Source organism: Lissotriton vulgaris, chromosome 5, assembly GCF_964263255.1.
Source record: "Lissotriton vulgaris chromosome 5, aLisVul1.2, whole genome shotgun sequence".
Classification (NCBI taxonomy): domain Eukaryota; kingdom Metazoa; phylum Chordata; class Amphibia; order Caudata; family Salamandridae; genus Lissotriton; species Lissotriton vulgaris.
Genome location: NC_141693.1, coordinates 869,356,940 through 869,379,366, shown reverse-complemented (window position 1 = coordinate 869,379,366; position 22,427 = coordinate 869,356,940).

The window sequence follows — 22,427 nt, the reverse complement described above, 5'->3', positions numbered from 1 at the left end:
TATTTAGGGGTATCAAACTAGTGCCTCCTAGCCTCAGTATGACATACTAAAGATCTAGAATGACTATGAGGCACAACCATAGAGATTATTAAAGAAAGACATAATAAAATGTAAGATACCATAGCGAACTAATGCAGAATATCACACATCTCCCCAAACGTCCAAAACGCTCGTCGGATGATGTTGCTCTTGATATAGTTGGTCCACTACACTTTAAAGACTCTCAAATATTTATCTTGGTGGTCATTGACATGTTCCCTTGGTGGCCTGAGGTATTCTTTTTAACCAGCATAGATTCCAAAAGTATTATCAAATGCCTTAGGTCATTATTTGCAAGGGAAGGCATGCCAAAAACTGTAGTATCTGATAATGGTGTACAATTAATTTCAAAAGAAATGGAGGAATTCTTGAATTCATGTGGTATTGTACATAAGAAAAGCTCTCTCTATCATCCCGAGGGAAATGGAATGGTAGAGAGATTAAAGAATGAGGAGTAATTAAAGAATCCATAAGTTTGGCTAAATCTCATTTTCTAGATTGGAAGAATGAGGTGATAACTCCACACTCTACAACTGGTAAAACACAATGTCTGTTGTTTAGAGGTAGAGTACCAAACACCCTACTTGAACCTTTTTGGGTACATGAATATGCACATGCTAAAGGAAAAGAAGAAACATATAATTATGAAGAGGTTTTGAAGAAGGAAAAACAAAAAGCTGAACAAAGGAAAGTGTATTATGATAAAAGGAATGCTGTTAAAACTACTAAGGTAAAAATTAGTGATTTAGTTGCCATCAGGCGTCCTGGTATTATCGGTTGTAGAAAATCAAAATAAATGTATCCAATGGTTGTTATTAAGTTTTTCTCGAATGCAATCAAAACTCAAGACCATCGAGTTTGGAACCTTAAAAGAGTTGTGTTAGTTAAAAGCAAAGAAGAAATGGAAAAATGTCGGGATCAAGACATCTAAATTGAGAAGGATGCGAAAACAAATTATTTGGATTTGGATTTAAGTGAACCAAGAAGATCATCAAGGTCAATAAGACGTCCAAAGCATTTGAAGGAATCTGTTTGAAATATGGTTGTGATATTATACCTAATGTATAAATCTAATTAATTTTCATTTCGGTGTTATACTTATTTTGTTTTTTGTTATAAGGAAGGGAGATGTGTGATATTCTGCATTAGTTCTCTATGGTATCTTACATTGTATTATGTCTTTCTTTAATAATCTCTATGGTTGTGTGCCATAGTCTTTCTAGATCTTTAGTTTGTCATACTGAGGCTAGGAGGCATTTTTCAATTGATGTTAACCTGGCTGGATGGGATCCTTTGTTAAGAATAAACTTCAATTCAAATCATCATTTCAGACTGAAGAACCTTCTTTAAATATAACACTGTCCAGTCTGCCATCGCAGGCTTGAGGATGCGCCCTGGCACATATGGCATTTTGGATAGATTCCCGGCCTGCCATCGTGGACTGGTGAGTGCATACCTGCATCCCTGGTGTACTAACACCATTGTCAGGCCTGCTGTTGCTGGCCTGTGTCCACATGCTTGCACCCATGGTACTAGTGCCAAGGTGCAGGATCCTCTGTTCTAGGCCATGTGTGCGCAATTGCACCTGGAAGGTGGTCAACCTGTGTCCAGCTGGCAGAGTGGTATTCGTGCTCTCACACCTAAGGTGCAAGGTCCTTGGTAAACCCACGTGCCCGACATATCATCCCAGACCGGAGGGTGCGCACTAAGATCTATCATAATTAAACTCATGAGCAGCCTGCCATTGCAGGCTGCTGCATATGCACACCCACACTTGTGGTGCCCGTGATTGCGTGTGCAGCATGCAGCCGCCAGCCTGTGCATGTGAACTGACACCCACATCAATAAACCTGTGTCCAGTCTGCCGTTGCAGACTGGGGCAGGCACACTTGCACCCCTGGTGGTGGGGATTATGTGTCTAGCCTGCCATTGCAGGACTGTGTGTGCACTAGCACACGTGCGCCCAGGTAGTGAGTAATATCTGTCTGTGTTTTCAATACCTATGAGGGTTGCTCTTCCCATAGGTTAACATGGGAAAGTGGTTGACGTTACTTCAGGCGGCAATAGTGGATTGCAGTGGAGAAGCCTCATGATATTTCCTATCAATGGATTCACCATGCCAAACACATTTGTGTACTGAAGTGCTCTTTGCCATAACTCAGTTAGAAATGGCACTTATAAAATATGGACATTTCTATGCTCTAAGTGTTCTGTGTGCCATGGTGCCTGACTCTGGCGGAAACCAGGGGTTGGGGGAGCACATTCCCCATCAACAGCCATAAATCATGGGTATACCTCTAGAACAACAGACCACTGGCATTTTAGGGATGAACAGGATAGACTGGTGGGAGAGGTTTTGACACTTGGTCCCTGGGGGCAGATATTGGCCCACCTAATGATTAAGATTTACTTTCCATGGCAGACAGTCCTACAATTTAAGGGAAACACCTGTGGTTCAAAGGGAAACCCCTTAAAGCTCCCTTAACTTCAAAGACACATAACAGAATAACTATTGGTGTCATCCTTGAGCAAAGGGTGAGATATACTTGTGGGGACATGGGGCCTAAGAACCTGGACTGCATGGTGCACACTGCCAGAGGACTCTGGTGTGAACATGGAGGATTACTGCCCTTGAAGGGGACCGTATGCCCCTTCTAAATAGTGTCTGGCCTGCTCCCTGAAGTGGGCACTCCACGGGTCCTTCAACGGGCCTACTGTTCTCCCAGCGATCTTAGGGACATCAAAGATGTCCAGAGAGGAACCTAGACCATCTACCTTTGACATCTGGAGAGTAGTGCCTCTTAAATGCCCACATGGGCTACTAAAGCAGGGTGTTCGGGGTCCTCCTCCACCTGCAGGCTCCTGCCTGCACTTCATCCCTGGTGATCCAGTGGAACAGCACTCTGCTCTTCTTCTGTTCTGCCTCTCTTTGCCTCTATCCTTTTGTGCCCCTTTTTTCTCTTTCCTTCGTTTTGACCTTGTGTCACTTTCACTTTTTCACTTCTCCCTCTCCTCACTCTTCTCACTCTCGCCTTTGTTTTCCTTCATTTTCCCTCTGCTGCCTCTGCAGACCTTCCCCCGTCCAGTGTGTCCACCCCTTCCCTTGATCCTTACTTAATGGTGGGAGCTATGCGCCTGCACCGCTAGCGTGCCAAAAGTAAGTCCGTCTGCATCTTGCCACGACCCACCTGCGAGCAGCGCCAGGGACCCTGGCACACTCCACGATCTCAACCCTGGACGCAACAATTGCAAGCTCTTGACGCTGAACAACACCCACAACCCTCTCTTCTGTCGACACTGCCACCACATTTTCACCCATCTCCTTACCCCAGCAGCATCTCCCAACCTACTGGACATCACAGCTCACAATCCACTCAACTGCATTCTCCTCAACCTGGGACCTCCTCAATACCTACTCACCCGATGTCGCCTTCCTCATGGAAACCTAGACCAATACAAACTCTGCACCTGACATCGCCACCGCCATTTCCCACTGATACAAGATCTTGCGCAAGGACTGCCCCATCAGCCGAGGAAGAGGCATTACCGTCGTTCACAAAAGCACCCTCCATATGAACACCATCCACGATGACACAACACCCATCATGGAGCCCCTCCACATCCAGATCTAGACCAGCCCCAAAATGATTCACCACGGAACCTTCATCTACAGGCTGCCTGACCCCCGTGCTCCCTTTAGAGACGCCATTACCGACCCCATCGCACTGCACACTCTCGTATCCACAGACTACATCCTACTCGGAGACCTAAACTTCCACCTGGATAACCACGACAACTCAAACGCCGCCTCCCTCCTAGAGAAACTCACCAACATAGGACTGAAACAATTAATAACCATCCCCATGCACACAGTGGGACAAACACTCAACCCTGTTTTCATGGAGGAAACAGCATCTCTTACAACCACACCACAGAACTCCTCTGGACAGATCACCACTGCTTCCACTTCTCCTTAAAAAAAAACACTGTACACAAGCACGCCAACCCCCTCCCCTGCAGAAGGTGGAACAAAGTCACAAAGACCAGCTCAAGTCTGCCCTAATCAACACCCCACCACCTACTACTTCAGACTCAATCACCATAGCATGTAGCCTCCACTGCAGGATCACAAACTGCGCCAACACACTCACCCCCCTCAAGAAAGCCACTGGAAGATGCATCAAGAAAACCAAATGGTTCACCCCTGAACTCCAAGAATCCAAAAGCTCCTGCAGACAACTGGTAAAGACATGGAGGAACAACTAAACCCCGGAAACACACGCCGCCTGCAAAGCAGCCACCACCGCACACCATCAAATCCACAAGGAAGAAATCCCTCCAAGACAGAATCCTCACCAACGCAAACAACACCAAAGAACTCTTCTCAATCATTAAGGAATTCGTCGAAACCTGCTGCGAAACAACAGATGTCCCACCCTCTGAAGACCTCTGCAACAGACTCAGGACCATCTTCCACCACAAGATCAAGATGATCTACTACAACTTCGACAACCAAGACCACTTCACGCCTCTAGCTCCCCCCTCATGGGACACCACCCAACAGACCCTACTCAAATGGATTCCGCTAACGAAAGAAAACAACTTGAAGACCATGAAAACCGTCCACTCCAGAGCACCCTCAGACCCCTTTCCCCACCATATCTTCCACAGAGCTGCCTCTGCAATTGCACCAGAACTATGTCAGGCAATCAACTGCTCCTTTGAGACCGTCATCTTCCCAGATGACTGGAAACATGCAGAAATCAATCCCCTCCTGAAGAAACCCTCGTGGACCTGACGGACCTCAAGAACTTCAGGTCAATCTCCCCGCTTGCCTTCGCACCCAAGGTCATTGAAAGGGCCATCAACACCCAGCTAGCAAACTTCATCAAAGCTAACAACGTCCTGGACAGCTCCCAATACGGATTCCTAAGCAATCACAGCACTGAGACCACCCTACTAGCTGCCACAGATGACATCCGCTCCCTATTTGACCAGTGCAAAAACAACAGTTGATGGAAAGAATCCAGAACAATGTCATACATTCACCCCAGTACAGAGATCTAGGCCTAAATCCATCGTTTTTTTGCACTCCACACCACCCCAGTTCAGACATGGCCATATGCAAGTCAGCCTTGACCCTGTGCCTCATGGGAACAGTCCAGCCCGAACTGCCAAGCCATGTCTTTCCTGGACCGGAATCAAGCATCCTAGGACCGGTTTCTGGCTATCAGCCATCATCAGCCAAGATAGCTTGACTCCAGTGATGTGGAGAACATGGGACTCACGTCTGAGCATACCCATACCACTCGGGTGACAAATGCAAAAATAACAGTTGATGGACAGAATGCAGAACAATGTCATACATTCACCCCAGAACAGAGATCTAGGCCTAAACCCATTGTTTTTTTGCACTCCACACCACCCCAGTTCAGACATGGCCATATGCAAATCAGCCTTGACCCTGTGCCTCATGGGAACAGTCCAGCCCGAACTGCCAAGCCATGTCTTTCCTGGACCGGAATCAAGCATCCTAGGACCGGTTTCTGACTATCAGCCATCATCAGCCAGGATAGCTTGACTCCAGTGGTGTGGAGAACACAGGACTCACATCTGAGCACACCCATACCACTCGGGGTGACAAATGCAAAAACAACAGTTGATGGACAGAATGTAGAACAATGTCATACATTCACCCCAGTACAGAGATCTAGGTCTAAATCCATCGTTTTTTTGCACTCCACACCACCCCAGTTCAGACATGGCCATATGCAAATCAGCCATGACCCTGTGCCTCATGGGAACAGTCCAGCCCGAACTGCCAAGCCATGTTTTTCCTGACCGGAATCAAGCATCCTAGGACCGGTTTCTGGCTATCAGCCATCAATAGCCAGGAGAGCTTGACTCCAGTGGTGTGGAGAGCATGGAACTCACGTCTGAGCATACCCATCCCACTCGGGGTGACAAATGCAAAAACAACAGTTGATGGACAGAATGCAGAACAATGTCATACATTCACCCCAGTACAGAGATCTAGGCCTACATCCATCGTTTTTTTGCACTCCACACCACCCCAGTTCAGACATGGCCATATGCAAATCAGCCTTGACCCTGTGCCTCATGGGAACAGTCCAGCCCGAACTGCCAAGCCATGTCTTTACTGGACCGGAATCAAGCATCCTAGGACCGGTTTCTGGCTATCAGCCATCATCAGCCAGGATAGCTTGACTCCAGTGGTGTGGAGAACACGGGACTCACGTCTGAGCACACCCATACCACTCGGGGTGACAAATGCAAAAACAACAGTTGATGGACAGACCAGGGCAAAATGGCAGCCCTCATCCTTCTGGACCTCTCGGCTGCATTGGGCACCGTGTCCCACTGCACCCTAGCCACCAGACTCCATGATGCTCCTTCCTCACCGGCAGAACTCAGCGGATCAGACTCCCTCCCTACTTCTCGGAACCAATAGAGACCAACTGTGGAGTGTCCCTGGGCTCCTCCCTCAGCCCTACCCTTTGCAACATCTATATGGCTCCCCTCCCAAACATCGTCAGGAACCAGAGAGTCAACATCATCTCATAAGCAGATGATCCTCTCTCTCACCAACAAACCTAACAGCACCAGATACAACTTCCAAGAAGGGATAAAAGCCGTTGCCACCTGGATGAAATACAGCTCCCTGAAACTCAACTCAGAAAAGACAGAAGTCCTCATCCTTGGCTCCACCCCCTCAGCATGGAACAACTCCTTGTGGCCCTCCGCTCTCAGAAATCTCCCTACCCCGACAGACCACCCATACTAGAGTCATTGCTCACAATGACCCACAAGATCAGCTCCGTCTCCTCAACCTGCTTCAACACCCTCTGCATGCTTCAAAAGACGTTCATATGGATCCCACCAGAATCCATAAAAACTGTCACACACGCACTCATCAGCAGCCGACTGTAATACGGCAGTGGTCTCTACATTGGACTCAGCAAGAAAATCCTTCATAAACTCCACGCTGTCCAGAACACCGCTGCCAGACTGATCCTCAACATCCCCCGTCGTAATCACATCATCCAACACCTCCGGAATATCCACTGGCTTCCAGTTCAAAGAAGAATAACCTTCAAACTCCTGATCAAAGCATAAAAGGCCCTTCACAACACTGGACTCGCATACCTGAACAGCCGCCTCTCTTTCCACACACCCAACAATCAGCCCGCTCTGACTGGCCACCTTCCCACGTATCAGCAAGATTAGAACGGGAGGATAGTCCTTCTCCTACCTCACAGCCAAAGCCTGGAATACCCTCCACCTCCACTTCCGACAATCTCCCACATTGCCCCAGTTCAGGAAGGTACTTAAGACTTCACTTTTGGGGGATCCCAGCACTCAACTGAGCCACCACCCCTCGTCCCCAGCGCCTCAGATCCTCACGGATGAGTAGTTGCGCTTTACCAACTGTGATTGATTCATTGATTGAATCCCAACTGGTAGCGTGGTGCGAGAGTGGAACTAAGACCTGTGCCTGAAGACTGGCTTGTTTAGTGTAGAGACCCAGAAATCTTGCTCACATCTAAGGCGTGTGGTTCCTGTACCACATGGACCCTGACACTTATAAGTGTCTAATTGGTAGTGAGCAGATTCACCTGTTGGAGGATCCTGCATGGCCCGTTTCGTCCTTCGTGCCTCATCTCTCTCATGTGTCATGCCGACTGCATGCTCATGGAGTGCAATAACGGATTTACAGAGTGCGACCTTAGGAGGTGGTGGTGAACTCGTAGTAGTGCCTCATTCTACCTATGTGGCTCTGCTGAACTTGCTCCTGTGCGTCTAACCGGACTGGTCTGGGCAACCTGTCTCTTAGTGCACTGGACATTGTACCAAATTTTCAGGGAGGTAAGGAATTTGCAACTCTTCACTGTATGTGGCCGCAATTGCCTTGTGCAACCCATCTCAACGTGCACTGGTCACTGTGCCTCATTTCCAGGTAGGTGCGAAATATGCATCTATTAATATTTGAGACCTGAAGTGCCTGGTGCAACCCATACCAATGTGCACCAGACGCTGTGTCCGGATTGCCTAGGCACAACCCTGATCAACTTGTACCAATCGGGTGCCTCCTCCTATCAAGTCACTCCCTGTTTATTGGTTGTTCCCCTTTGACCCTCATCGTGGCAAACCAACTGTCCTCTCAACACCTTGCTCCTACTGAAGACATCTTGGTGCAAGGTAGTAGCGAGACAGATTGACTGGATTGAAGGAGTGCTACAGAGACAGTCGGAAGCAGGTCTACACAAATGATGACAATGTGCTATAAAATGTACTTAATGTAGGATCATTGGTCTATGTATCTTCTGTGTTTCCCTGTTGTCCTTATAGAAACACAGTAGAAGCAAATTAGAGGGTGTTATGGGTCTAGTCTAAGACCAGATTAAGGGGTCAAACCTGTAATGTAGTTTTCGGTCATTGCGTGTATGCACTACATCTCGTCTACTACCCCAGGCATCTTGGCGAGTTAAAACCAATGGAACTACACCATGAAATGTTGGATTCCAGGGGTCAAGTTGTTTAAAGGAATGCCTGAATTCCACTGAGAGAGCGCAAATCAAGAAAAATGTAGAGGTGCACCATATTTACAAGCACGTTGCACCAGTTTAGTTAAAGGAACATATAAGAGTGTCGAATTTATAGAGTGCATACATATAAGAGTGTTTAATTAATACAGAGTGCATATATCAGTGTGAAAAGCTAATGTAGGAGTGTTTAGAGATGTTAGTATGATATTAAATTCCATGTTATGTGGCTGTTGCAGAGGAGAATGTAATGCTGTCAAACGTAGAAATGTGTAGGCCTCATGGCAGTTCACAGAGAAAGAAAACGTGCCTTTACAATTTCACATGATATGGATTACTGTTGTTATAATTCAAAGTATTATTGATCATAGACTGAAAATATATGTTTTATAGAAGTGTTTCCTATAACCAGTTGTGTGTAATAAGTTAGAATACTGTTTAGGCTGAGAAATAAAGGTTCATAAAATGCACGGGCCTGTTTCATGTAATTCTAGTAGGCCTGGAGAGATAAGGTGGTTTCTTTTGATCTGCATGTGCTAGTTAGAATCAGGTCGTGTTATGCATAAATTATGGACCATGCTCGAAGGTTTACGACTTGTGAGATAAGCTGGAGGCCGGAATTTGGGGCCCACTTCATGGGTGTCTGTTTGCAGGTGCCAGGAGGTTCCAATCAAGAGAGTGATGAATAGAGCTCTGTTCTGGGAGACAGGCACAGGCCTGGAGGAGGGTTCAGGAATTTCCTGGGGGTATCGTCTTGCCGGAGAGGAGCCTGAGAAGGAAGGTCAACGTTAACAAGGAGCCCAGAGGAGTATCAGCATGGAAAAAGCCAGAACCGACACCACGTGAGGGGTGTACGTGAGGGGCGTCTCTGAGGGGCGTTTCAACTGTAATTGTCATTTTGTATTAGGGACAGCACCCCTGGGTGGAGTTAGAGCAGATGGCCTGAGGAACCTAAGAGAGCGGATGGGTAGGTAGATAGGGCATAACTGCGATGCACAGATTTACAACAAAGACTAAGGGAAAGTGAGTGATCTTCTTTGGAAGTCACCACGGCTGACACCTTTTAGGTTAAGATCCTGCTAAGTAGGGATGTCACTTAGTCTAGTGTAGGGACAGTCTAATCTGGATTTTTCTTCCTTTTGTAAATGACGCTCAAGTTACAACTTGTGTCTATTCTTGCAAACTTGCTGATCTTTGAATTCGTTTTGGTGATATTCTTCTGTCGCCTAAGAGCATTTAGAGAATTCATGTTTATATTGATGCCAGTGTATCTTTTGAACCTTATATTGAGATGTTTGTATCTCCAGTTATCTTTGGCCTTATAATAAAACTTTAAAACGTATTCGTAGTAAGTGGTTCTTCAGAGTTGTGTAAAGTCTTAAACTGACTAACCTAGTAGTGGATTGCTTTATACTCTATGCCAGGTAACAAAGGTTCAGTCGAGCTGAGTTGGGATCTAGATCTATAGTGATCTGATAAGAGATCAAAAATCCCACTGTAACAGTTGGTAGCAGTGTAGGATGGTTACCTTCTAGAGGAAGGTGATCTAGACTAGGTTAAAATTACCCCGAGGCCCCTAGAGATCGAGAGATGAGCAGCAGAAGAATCGCGTGCCAAAGAAGGTGCTGACGGTGCGAGAGAAAAGCAGCAGAGCCGGACGAGAGTGAGTATAATAAGGGTCATGCGTTGTCAGATTGCGGTGTTTTGTGTTGTATCTGTATTGTAATGTCATGCGGAGTTGAATGCCTGTAGTGTGATTGAGGGAGGGTTGTGAGCGCGCGCAACCTGGTGAAAATCTTACGTTCAGAGAAGAGCTTAAGTGGTTCGGGTGTATCGGACATCCAGAGTAATTGTCGACCATTGTAAAGGGGGTCATAAGGTACCATTGATCGCCCGCATGACCGTGATAGGGGGAACGCAAGAGTGAGTGTATGGGTAACGGACGCAGGTCGGAAGTTACCGTGTGTAAGTAACCTATCAGTCAAGACGATTGTCTGGACGTTCACGGAAAGACATTTCGTCAGTTAAGGTGACAATTACAGTTAGACTGTGGGCGTACAGTCAAGGAAAGTGATCGCTTGGTCGGAAGTAATCATTTTTCAGGGTATGAATAGGACGCGTGCATTACCAGGAGACGAGCTGAGAGAGGAGGGGAACTGCTGCGAAGGGGAGACGAGTGACGTCAGAGAGAGCTGCGCTGTGATAGGCTGGTTAACGCGAACCGCGCTGTGATAGGCCGGTTGGTGTGAAGCCGCGATGTGATGGGCCGGTTAGCGAGAACCGCGCTGGGATTGGTGGATTGTCATCAGGAAGTAAATGAACGCAGGGAAATAGGAAAATTGTAGATTTTGAACATGAAGTGTTTTAAATGCTTGAGAGCGATCTTTAAGAGAAAAAGGAGAGAATCGTATTACGGGGAAGAGGCCCCGCCAGAGGGTACACCAGCTTATTATATGGCCACGAATGTTGGGTTGCACACTATACTGTGGCTTAGTACTTGGAGTAAGATTACAGAAGGGAACGAGGAACTGACTTTCCCGAAATACGGAACGTTTAGATTAGAAGTGTTGCACCAGCTAAAAGAAGTTATGTCTTCATTAAGACCTTTGCCTAGACCAACACAGTTTGAGGCCCTTAATGCGTGGATTAGAGCGGCGCACAAAAGGAATCAGAACAGACGTCAAGAAAGGGTGAGACGATCGGTAAGAGCAGTACAAGATGCCAAATGGGATGTGGAAAACAAGAAATGGAGGGTACAGACTATTGAAGTGGATAAGTTGTACCCAGTGATAGAGGTTACAGGAGAAAAGAGAACCCCAGAGGAGGATGACGAGAGCGAGACAGAGGATAGCCTAATAAATAGGTTGTTGATAGATAGACCGCCTCCGTACAATAGGGAGATGGAAGGTATTGAGCTCCCAAGGGAAGATCGGGTTGGCATAGGGGAGAATAGATCACTCCCTACAACGGACCGGGTACCTATCAGAGGTGAGGAAACACCATAACTTAGTCCAGTACAGAGGATAGTCGGAAGGTTTGTGGTGCAGAAGGTGCCAGCAACGGAGTGCGTTGAGTCTCATGGATTGCCAGATGCTCTTCAAGTACCCGTTACCATAGGTCCTATAGTGTCAGTTTATAACCCAGAGAAAGTGCGAGAGGAGGAACAGGTACGGCTAGACAGAGAAAGAGCAGAAATGGAAAGAAGAAACAACATGACAAATGCCTGGAGACAATTGCCAGGACCGACAAAATGGAGCACCCCATTGGATTCAGCAGTGAATCCCATAACAGATCAGGGGGGTCAGAGAGGACTGATGGATCTGAGAGGACCACGGCCGAAATCCTTTAAGGAGTTGAGGGCTGATTTGAGGGAATGGAATGCTGCCACAGAAACACAGAGTAACAGGTCAAGAGCGGAAGCTGAATGGGGAAGTCGAGGCGATGGGACATTGTCTCACTGTGGGGCTAGTGAAAGCGGTCAGGAGTGGGACGGTAAGAGTCAGGAGAGTAGAGGAGCTACCCGTCATATCCACGGTGGAACTAGGCAGGAGCAAGAAGGTAGAAGTACAGAGTGTGGAGGAGTGTCTCGTCTCATTCACAGTGAGGGAGACCGAAGGACGCAAGATTACAGGGATAGCTTTAAGTGCACCCACCATGCACCTGGCGATAACATACAGCATTGGAATCGCGGGAACATGGGGAGCCACGAGGTGTCTCACCATGTGTCAAGCGATCATGGGCAGGAGCGGAATCGTGGGAACATGGGGAGCCACGAGGTGTCTCACCATGTGTCAAGCGATCATGGGCAGGAGCGAGATCGCGGGAACATGGGGAGCCGTGAAGGGCCTTGCCATGCGTCGAGCGATCATGGACAGCAGGGGAATTGCGAAAGCATGAGAAATAATGTAGTGTCTTACCATGCACCTAGAGACATCAGGCAGAATGGGAGATGTGGGATTATGGGGAATCGAGCAGTGTTTCACCATACACCAACAGAGGATGGAACTGCATGGGACCTGGAGAGATGGGAGCATGGGAGGACTCCCCATAACACGCCTGAGCCCAGACGTAGGACTCAGAGCTGTGATGGGAGAGACGTAAATGGGCTCTCTAGAGACAACACACTGAAAGCTGTGATAAAGGCAAAAAGGCTCGATGTGACCAGTTTAAAATCTGACCTGGACGAGATAATAGATGGTACGTTGCCTTTAGAAAGGATCGACATGTACGAGCAAGATGAGGTGCTGTTTATAGCAAAGGATATTACTCGGAAGGCAAGAGCAATTCACGAGAAATTGTCTGAACTGGCAGACAAGTAAATGGTAGACTTGTCGAGAACAAAGGCATTACAGGGTAACCATAGGTTGCAATATTCAGATCAGGACCTGGATGAGAGGAGGACAATTGGATTAAAAACACACATAAGGGAACTGATCACAGGAATAAGGGCATGGAGAGATCTGGATAAATGGGAAGAATGGTGGCCCAAGAAAGGGACTGTCAGGCGGAGCGCGATTGCGATGTCCCCGGAGGGAGGGCCACTGCGGATGAAGGCATTCCCTTTGCGAGAAATATCGAATGGGAGTTATGTACATGTGCCCTGGAGTAGGGGAGATTTGGCTGCGTTTACCAATTCATTTCCGAAGTTAAGAGAGAATCCTGTAGAGTGGTACAAGCAGGTAGAGAGGTTTGTGAAGATCTCGAAAGTACTGTGGGAACACCTTATTTGATATTGTGGTCTCAGGAGACTTGTGGACAGCATGCAAAGTTAGTGTCGAATGGCCCACAGAAGAACCAAAAAGAGATGCTCGCACTAATGGTCCGTCAGAAAGAGTAATGATAAAATATGAAAAGGTGATGACATGGCTGAAAGATAAGGTACCACCGCAGGATATAGATTGGGTGAAAATAGACCGAACTAGACAGGAACCCAAGGAGACAGTCCATGATTTTTATGAGCGATTTCTGAAAACGTTCAAACAATACAGTAGATTAGATGTAATGGATCCCAAAGACATAGGACAGGTTGTATTGAAGTTCATTTTGGGGTTGAGACCTGATATTTGTTTGATGATTCAGCAACACTTAATTTGCTGGCAAAACAAACCATTGGATGAAATTTTGAGATACGCAAGGTATTGCAGTGATGGAATAGACTCCAAAGCAAAGAAACTTAAGGAGAAGTTGATGATGGTTCAGATGCAGTCGGCTGGAAAGGGTGGACAACAGCAACATGGAACAGGGACGATGGGAAGGAGATCAAATAATCAGAATAGGGACAACGAGGAAAATCCGAGACCTAGAATAGACTTTGCTACACTGAAAAGGACGACAAAGTGTCACCAGTGTCACCAGGTGGGACATTGGAAACGCGAGTGTCCCTATAACCCTGAAACAGGAGAACTGGAAGTAGAGGAGGAAGAAGTTCAGACCGTTCCAGTACAAGGGGTGACAGTACCTAAGGATAAGGTGGCCAAAGGGGGGACTTCGGCTCCTCGAGCCCAGTTCCCGCAACCACCAAAGATTATGACAGGGGGCAAGATCTATAGACAAATGCCTCTTTTAGTAGGAGGAGAAGAGTGTTACTACGTTGATCCACTGACTGGACGGCGTGTGAGTAGAGAGGAGGGCTGTACCCTCAGGGCAATTCTAGAAGTGGACCAAAGAGGACCGTTTGTTGAGGCTGAAGTGGCGGGGTGTCCTACGACATTCTTAGTAGATACCGGAGCTACTCGTTCAACTTTGAGATCAGGCGTGGTTCCGGATCTGCCAATGTCGGGGGAAACAATTCAAGTGGTAGGAGTCGCAAATAGCAGAATGACTAACCCTTTGACAGAACCAGTGCTAGTGAGAATAGGAAACTACAGCGATGAACATCAGTTTGTAGTATGTGATTCTAGCCCTGTGTGTCTGTTAGGAAGAGACTTATTGTGCAAACTAAATTGCACAATATACTGCACGCCTCAGGGAGTAGAGGTACAGACTAACGACGATGACGCCACCTTTAAAGTTGCAAATTCAAAAGTATGCGTAGAACTGTATTCTACCCTGGCGGTGGAAGAGCTCCCCTGGGACTTAAGAGATACTGTGTCATCTGAAGTATGGGATTTCACTGGGGAAGAGATAGGATTGATTAAAGGAGTAGAACCAGTGAAAATCATGATAAAACCAAATGTTGAATATCCTAGAACGCCTCAATACAAATTGACCCCGGAGACGATTGCAGGAATAAAACCCGTGATCGACTCCATGATTAAGCAGGGAATACTGAAGCAAATTGTGGGTAGTCCATGCAACTCCCCGATTATGGGTTTGCAGAAACCTAGCGGGAAATTTAGAATAGTACAGGATCTCCGAAAGGTTAATAGCATAGTTGTTTCATGTTGTCCAGTGGTACCGAATCCATCAGTGATATTGTTTCAGATACCATTCCAAGCTGAGTGGTTCACTGTGATAGATCTTTGCCAGGCTTTCTTTTCAATTCCATTAGATGAGGAGAGCCAGTTTCTTTTTGCATTTAAGCTGGAAAATCGCGTCTTAACATGATGTCGTATCCCACAGGGGTATACAGAAAGCCCATAGATTTTCAACCAGCTACTGAAGAAAAATCTTGAAAGTCTAGTACTACCACAGAACTTGGTTCTAGTTCAGTACATAGACGACCTACTTGTTGCGTCAGAAACAGAAGAAGCTTGTAAGATAGACACCATCACCTTGCTGAACCATCTAGCTGAAAATGGGCATAAGGTGTCTCCGAGCAAATTACAGTACTGTCTGACAGAAGTACAGTACTTGGGTCACCGAATTGAAAAAGGAAAGCGGAAGGTGTCACCAGACAGGATAGAGGCGATCATGAAAATGAATTCGCCTATGACACAAAGAGAGGTCAGGATGTTCCTAGGAGTGGTTGGTTATTGCCGACAGTGGATAGCTAACTTTTCCCTGAAAGCAAAACCCTTACAAAAACTGACGCACAAGGAGGTGAGTGATCCGGTACCATGGGACAAGGATTGTTTGATGTCGTTCCTACAGCTGAGAGAGGACTTGTGTTGTGCTCCAGCTTTGGGAATGCCTGATTACGAAAAACCATTTTTACTTTACTGTTGCGAAAGGGAAGGTTGTGCTTTGTCAGTCTTAGCGCAAATTCATGGAAATGCCCGTAGACCAGTTGCATATTTTTCGGCTACTTTAGACCCTGTAGCCGCAGCGTTGCCCGGATGTCTCAAATCCGTTGCTGCAACGGGTGTCAGCATTGAAAGGTGTGAAAGTATTGTGATGGGACATCAATTAGTGGTGTATGTACCTCATTCTGTAGAACTGTTAATGACCAGGACCAAGACACAGCACTTGACCAATAATAGGCTCACGCGCTACGAGCAAGTTATTCTTGCTGCGGAGAATGTGACCCTTAAGAGGTGCTCTGTTTTGAATCCTGCCACTTTGATGCCACTCCCTAATGATATAGAAGACGAGGAATGTGAAGATCACGATTGCCTTGATGTGACTGAACTATGCACCAAGCCAAGACCAGATATTGTGGATGAGCCGTTGACTGACCCTGATGAAATTTTCTTTGTTGATGGCTCATGTGTAAGGGACAATACTGGTCAGTTGAGAGCAGCTTATGCTGTTTGCACCATTACTGGAGTTGTAGAAGCTGCTTGCCTGGAAGGAGTACACTCCGCTCAGGTAGCTGAAATCATTGCATTGACACGTGCCTGTTTAGCAGGTAGAAAAATTCGAGTCACCATTTACACGGATAGCCAATATGGTTTCGGTGTAGTTCATGACTTTGGGCAATTGTGGTCTCAGACAGGTTACATGACCTCCTCAGGTTCGCCTATCCGAAATGGGGAGTTTGTGCGACTATTGTTAGAAGCGTTACAAGGTCCGGCAGCTATTGCCGTTGTTAAATGTGTAGCACACACCAAAGGTACAGATTTTGTGTCCCAAGGAAATCGTTATGCCGACGAGGTTGCTCGTTACTGTGCAGAGCAAGGATACTCTTTCACAGAAGTGGAAGTGGGTGGGACACAGGAAAAGACAGAGTTAAACATGATGCTAGAAACAGTTGATACTTGGGAAGATCTAAAAGGCATGCAAGAGAACGCATCAGATTTTGTGAAAAAGACATGGGAAACTGCAGGTTGTGTAAAAAGTGAAATGGATTTGTGGATTTCAGCAGATGGAAGGGCAGTATTACCAAATGAATTAGTGAGTCCAATGGCAAGACAGATACATGGTCCAGTACATTTAGGAAGAGATGCCATGCTGAGGGTATTTAGGCAGACTTGGTATAATCCAAAATTTAGAGTAGCCGCAGAAGCAGTGTGTCAGAGGTGTGTAACATGTCAGCAATTGAACATAGGGAAAAGGACACCAGTTACATTGAGTCACATTGGGAGGTCTGGTGGGCCTTTCAACCGAATGCAATTAGACTTTATTGAGATGCCAAAATGCAACCGCCTCAGGTATGTTCTGGTGGTTGTATGCATATTTTCCAGATGGGTCGAGGCATACCCTACACGCAGGTGCGATACACTCACAGTAGCAAAGTTGTTGCTTAGAGAGTTAATACCACGCTTCGGGGTGCCAACCTCTTTGGAATCAGATAGAGGGACACATTTTAACAGTGAAGTTATGAAGATGCTTTGCTCTGCATTAAATATTGACCAGAAGCTGCACTGTAGCTATCGACCAGAGGCTTCGGGAATCGTGGAGCAGATAAAAGGAACCATAAAATCCTGAATGGCCAAAGTGTGTTCATCGACATCCTTAAGCTGGCCTGATGCCCTGCCATTGGTACTCATGAGTATGCGTAGCACACCAGACAGGAGAACAGGCCTCTCCCCACACCAGGTTTTAATGGGGAGGGCAATGAGACTTCCATCTGTTCCAACCACTCCTTTGTTGAATATCACAGATGATCTGATCCTGGATTATTGCAAGGGACTTTCTGATGTCATTCATTCTGTGTCTCTTCAGGTGCAGGCTGCTGAAATTCCATCTTCCAGAGACCTATGTCATGACCTGTGCCCTGGGGACTGGGTGCTGGTGAAGAAGCACGTCCGAAAGAACTGCCTAGACGTGCGCTGGAAGGGACCATACCAGATAATTCTGACAACGAATACTGCTGTAAAGTGTGGAGGGCTGCCACATTGGATTCACGCCTCCCATACTCGAAGAGTTCCAGCACCCCTGGAAGAAACAGCTCCTCTCACAGATGAAAATCCAGCTGTGGACGACGAACCACTAGAGGGGATCAGTCAAGCTGTGGGGGTGTCGGAGGAAGCTGGGAGTGCTTCAGATCCAGCGGAAGAAAGACAGGACGACAGTGAAACTGATGTTGCCACAGAAGGAGAAAGTTGCTGTGAATACGGCTCAGACACTGATCAAGTCACAAGTGATCAAGAACCGAGGGTGAGGACAAGAAATAGGAGAACAAGGCGTGGAGAAGGTAGTTGGCCTGAAAGGAAGAAGAGGCTGAGCTTGAAGCCAACTCCAGGGAGAACCCTTGCTCCTATATCTGAAGACTCAGATCTGGACGAAGGTGCACAGAATCGAGAACAGGAGGGTCCAAGAAGATCAAGGAGGGTGCGAGTGCACTGCAGAAGATACGCCACTCCTGAGTGGGCCTACCTAGCAGCAGATGTCTAGTGCACGGAGATCCGGGAGGGTGAGGGAAGTGACAGTGACCAGTACTGACCCAATCATAACATTGGAAGTGGTGTTGTTGGTACCTGGACTTGAGATCGAAGGGTTGCTGACACTCACTGTCCCCAATCCTCCTTATCGGAGCAGAATAAGAGAACTGGTTTTAAACAGAGTAGAATTTCCAACTTTTGGTCCAACGATACCAGCACTCGAGGAGATCATTCTTCGGTTAGAAATATTAGAATACGTGATTAGAGCCGCTGGAACACGCCTGATTACAGACGGCTAAAGACTTTGTAAATAAACAGGATTGAGAAGATAACTTAGCGCCAAGTGGAAGAAGAAGAAATTTAGGGACTCTTTCATTTAGACGACGGAGAAGGGCTAGGGTTGTCTGTTGCTATAATTCAAAAGACTGATCTTGCAAAAGGGATTATCAGCTTCCAGGTGTGGTTCGAAAAGACCGAATAAACAAAGAAAACTGTTGAAGGAGCAAAGAAAAGAGACTTTGTGTCGTGGCAGAAAATTTGCACTACACTGTCTTGAGATCATGGAGGCCGGCAACCCGAACCGCAAAGCAAAATGCATAGTAAGCACACTTTTAGTGGGAGTAATTTTTCTTATAGTTCTAGTAGTTACTGTATCATATATAGTGGGACATGAAAATGAAGAGAAGGCAACAAAAGAAGCAAAAGATGTAGTAACATTGAAACCTACTACTGCTGGTAAAAAGGAAGAAAATGTAGAGAAGGATAAAGCTTTGCTAGCAGCAGAAGCTCGTAGGTTGCACGTAGATGAATCACAAGGAAATTTCAAGTCAAATGCATATGCTAAATTACTTTATGAATACATTGATGCTATGGATGCAAAGGACTGCTATGTCTGCATGCAATTGCCAGCCTCTGTAGACGAAGGTATTAGGTACCATCATCTTCCATTGACTTATGGAATCACATGTAGTTTGTTGCTTAGTATATTTTATGAATGCGATAGCTTTGAGTATTATTTTTCAAACTTTGACGCTGTTTTACCAGAGGTCCCGGCCTACAAGCATATGAACAAGTGGGACTATTATAAGAGTGAGGATCGATTAAGGAAATTTTTCATTCCTTGGAGAACGCTGGATACTTCATATGCCCGAAGAAATAATTTGACTTGTAAAGTGTCAGAAATTGAGAAAATGTTTATAGGGCAGGTGGATGATCGATATAGGAGGCAGAAGATCCTAAAGGCTTCGGGCCAATGGAAAACAGATTGGACCGAGGAGGAAAAGTCACACAAAAGGAAGGGTAGTAATGGTCCAATAGCTTTAGATCGAGTGCAAAGAGGAAAACTATGTATATACAGGGGTAAAACCTACTATGAGAATGTGTTTGTGGGAGAAGTAAGTTGTGAACATGTTTTCCAAATAGAGTACTATACAAAGGATTTCCTGAAGGGAATGCAGGTGATCCCGAATGTATATTTTGTCTGTGGAAGAAATGCATACATGAAACTACAGGATAATTGGAACGGATCATGTTATTTAGCAATTGTCTTCCCCAAAATATATCATGCTAAGGATCTAGAAATCATAGAGGGAAGAACCCAAGCCAGAGGGAGAAGGGATGTAAGCAATGATGAGGTAGTTGGAGACGTATTTGTTGCCATGTTCCCTCTTTTAGGGTTAATACTGAATGATGTCAAGATTAGGAGATTGGCAACAGTTGTAGATAGATTATCTGCCAGTACTGCTAGATCATTAATGCTGGTGGAGGGAGAGATGCAATCGATAAGGGCAATGGTTTTCCAGAACCGACTTGCTCTAGACGTTCTGTTAGCCAAGGAGGGCGGAGTCTGTAAGGCTTTGAAGGTCCAGGAATGTTGCACTTACATTCCAGACAATTCAAAACCTCTTGAGAAATATATACAGAACATCACTGAAATTCATCATGAGATTGAGGATCTGACACAGGTAAATGTGTGGGAAAAAGTGGGTCATGGAATGGGTAAAGTTGGAGGTTGGTTTGCCAATCTAGGGAAGAGTTTCATTTGGTACATACTGAAACCTATCATCATAATAGTGATTTGTGTAATCACATTGTGGGGGTTGGTGCGGCTGTATCAATGGTATAGGTCAAATAGGTTGCAAAGATCTATGAGAGAGCAGGAGCAGAGGTTAGCTGCGATGCAGGATAACCAGTACAGGAGTCTGAGGGCTATAGAGATGATGAAGCGAGGGAGCATTGCAACGAGTTCTGTTTGATTCAATTCATACCCTCATGGATGGGGTTGTGATGGTGATGACCTCTAAAGGTCATCAAAGGGGGAAACTGAGAGAGCGCAAATCAAGAAAAATGTAGAGGTGCACCATATTTACAAGCACGTTGCACCAGTTTAGTTAAAGGAACATATAAGAGTGTCGAATTTATAGAGTGCATACATATAAGAGTGTTTAATTAATACAGAGTGCATATATCAGTGTGAAAAGCTAATGTAGGAGTGTTTAGAGATGTTAGTAAGATATTAAATTCCATGTTATGTGGCTGTTGCAGAGGAGAATGTAATGCTGTCAAACGTAGAAATGTGTAGGCCTCATGGCAGTTCACAGAGAAAGAAAACGTGCCTTTACAATTTCACATGATATGGATTACTGTTGTTATAATTCAAAGTATTATTGATCATAGACTGAAAATATATGTTTTATAGAAGTGTTTCCTATAACCAGTTGTGTGTAATAAGTTAGAATACTGTTTAGGCTGAGAAATAAAGGTTCATAAAATGCACGGGCCTGTTTCATGTAATTCTAGTAGGCCTGGAGAGATAAGGTCGTTTCTTTTGATCTGCATGTGCTAGTTAGAATCAGGTCGTGTTATGCATAAATTGTGGACCATGCTCGAAGGTTTACGACTTGTGAGATAAGCTGGAGGCCGGAATTTGGGGCCCACTTCATGGGTGTCTTTTTGCAGGTGCGAGGAGGTTCCAATCAAGAGAGTGATGAATAGAGCTCTGTTCTGGGAGACAGGCACAGGCCTGGAGGAGGGTTCAGGAATTTCCTGGGGGGTACCATCTTGCCGGAGAGGAGCCTGAGAAGCAAGGTCAACGTTAACAAGGAGCCCAGAGGAGTATCAGCATGGAAAAAGCCAAAACCGACACCACGTGAGGGGTGTAGGTGAGGGGCGTCTCTGAGGGGCGTTTCAACTGTAATTGTGATTTTGTATTAGGGACAGCACCCCTGGGTGGAGTTAGAGCAGATGGCCTGAGGAACCTAAGAGAGCGGATGGGTAGGCAGATAGGGCATAACTGCGATGCACAGATTTACAACAAAGACTAAGGGAAAGTGAGTGATCTTCTTTGGAAGTCACCACGGCTGACACCTTTTAGGTTAAGATCCTGCTAAGTAGGGATGTCACTTAGTCTAGTGTAGGGACAGTCTAATCTGGATTGTTCTTCCTTTTGTAAATGACGCTCAAGTTACAACTTGTGTCTATTCTTGCAAACTTGCTGATCTTTGAATTAGTTTTGGTGATATTCTTCTGTTGCCTAAGAGCATTTAGAGAATTCATGTTTATATTGATGCCAATGTATCTTTTGAACCTTATATTGAGATGTTTGTATCTCCAGTTATCTTTGGCCTTATAATAAAACTTTAAAACGTATTCGTAGTAAGTGGTTCTTCAGAGTTGTGTAAAGTCTTAAACTGACTAACCTAGTAGTGGATTGCTTTTTACTCTATGACAGGTAACAAAGGTTCAGTCGACCTGAGTTGGGATCTAGATCTATAGTGATCTGATAAGAGATCAAAAATCCCACCGTAACACCACTAAATAGCTATTTGGTGATGGACATGTAAGTATGGGTCCCTAAAGTCTCTAACTGGACACTGGAAGGGCATGGCTTGTACAAGTGCAGTTAGGCAAGTGTAGCTTCTCCACCGCTGTGTTTAGATAACCTATGGCATAGTTATATAAACACAGCAGTGGAGAAGCTACAATTAGCATAGAAAATTGAACTCAAAACACCGTCACCAACTCCAGTTGCCATAAACAACCGCAGCTAAACCTCCTTTCACGACAAATTGAACCAAGGCCTTACTGGGAAGGGGATACATGCTTCCCTATAAACACTTTACACAACCCAGTCCAGCCAATTGCACCCGCGCTAAGTACTGGGCAAATGTGGCTTAAAGTT